This window comes from Chenopodium album, chromosome 12 (assembly GCF_948465745.1).
Source record: "Chenopodium album chromosome 12, dcCheAlbu1.1, whole genome shotgun sequence".
Taxonomy (NCBI): domain Eukaryota; kingdom Viridiplantae; phylum Streptophyta; class Magnoliopsida; order Caryophyllales; family Amaranthaceae; genus Chenopodium; species Chenopodium album.
This window is the reverse complement of record NC_137845.1, coordinates 26,753,831-26,755,574: the sequence shown is the minus strand read 5'-3', so window position 1 is coordinate 26,755,574 and position 1,744 is coordinate 26,753,831. Positions and strand designations below refer to the sequence as shown.

Here is a 1,744-nt window from a genome sequence, read left to right as displayed (position 1 = left end):
ATTTTCGTTTCAAGCATTTTGTTATGTGTCATCATCTCATTGAACTTCTTGTCACTCACCGACATGTAAGTGTTGAAAATCTTGGTTTGGTTCTCAATGATTTCTTTAAAAGTAGTCCTAGAAGATGAGGGTTATGATTTTGACCATTGTTTTGGTTATGATTACCATAGCCTTGATTTTGGCTTTGGTTTCCATACCCTCGACCTTGACTTTGATTATTATAACCTTGATTGTTATAGTTTCCTCGAAAATTTTTTGATTTCCTTGGTTCCTATAACCACCATTTTAGTTATAATTATCAAAGTTTCCTTGTTGGTGAGAATTTCTATTCCCAAAATTCCTTTGTCCATCAAATCTTTTCCCATCGTTATTGTTTGAAACAAAGTTCACATGTTCACAATCATTATTGTCAACATCATCACAATTATCAAAAGCATGTGGACAATTAGAAGCAGCATGTATGGTCATATGATCCACATACATCATAAAACAAACATCCATTTGGCATATTGTTTGACGTAGAAGGAGGAATTGAGTTAGAAGATGTACCTCTCCCCTTATTGTGGGAGGGAAGAATTGGTGCTTTTGATGAAGCACTCTCAAGCTTAGTTTTGATCGAGGTCATCTCCTTTCCCATGTTTGAAATTTGTGAGGACAAATTGTTGATGGCATTGAGATTGTTGATTGAATACCATGTAGAACCACTCTTGCTTGTCGACTCTCTCGCACCTTCTTGCCAATCCATGTGATACCTTACCACATCTTCAATTAAGTCCACCACCTCATCCTCTGTTTTGTTCATGATAGGGCCTTCAGCACCGGCATCTAAGCAAGATTTTCCTTGAGGGCTTAGACCTCCATAAAAGATTTAGATGATTTGTGAGGTGGGAATCCCATGGTGTGGGCACTATCTTTGGTATTCCTTATACCTCTCCCATGCCTCATAAAGACTTTCATGGGCTTTTTCTTGAAGCTTTGAATGAGGGCTCTTGCTTCGGCCATCTTCTTTTGTGGGTAGAACCGAGATAGAAACTCCTTAGTCACTTCATCCCATGTTCTCAAAGATTTTGGTTTCACCTCCTTGTCTAACCACTCCAATGCACGTCCAATGAGAGAAAAGGGAAAATTTTAAGTTGAATGAACTCTTGAGTAACCCCATTCACCTTGATGGTATTGCAATACTTCTAAAACTCCTTAAGATTGTTGAGGGGACTCACATGCTTGGATCCACTAAATTAACTCCTCTTTATCAATGTAATTATCGTCGGTCTTATCTCAAAGTCATTTGCTGATGTCGTGGGAGGAGTAAAATTCCGGTTTCAAACCTATAAGCTCCCGGAGTTACCAACTCCTTCAATGCTACTCTCGGATTAGAACCCATGCTTTCTCGTTATTCTTCTTCTTCTTGATTGTTTTCCTCTCTTGAGGGACTTGAGCTAGAGGAACGATTAGCAACCCTTATCCTTGTTATGGTCCTCTCAATTTCTAGATCAAATGGCACTAAATTTCGATCTCGTGCCCTGCGCATACAAATCTCAAAGGAAAATATTAATAGCACGGCTACAAATGTAGCCTAAAATAAATAAAATATTTTTGTATTTTTCAAATAAAGTGGAATAGACTCAATCAACAATAGCAAATAGCCATGCAATTCCCCGGAAACACCGCCATTTTTTATGGGAGGAAAACCTAGGTCGTTGAGTTCTAAGAATCCCCCGATCAAAACCAAATTTATAATCATACC

General features: G+C 38.3%; 1 pseudogene; it reads left to right on the top strand.

Annotated features, from left to right (window-relative positions):
- Nucleotides 1-890: 890 nt before the first annotated feature.
- LOC145573448 (small nucleolar RNA R71) lies at nt 891-987 on the top strand (annotated as a pseudogene).
- Nucleotides 988-1,744: the final 757 nt, after the last annotated feature.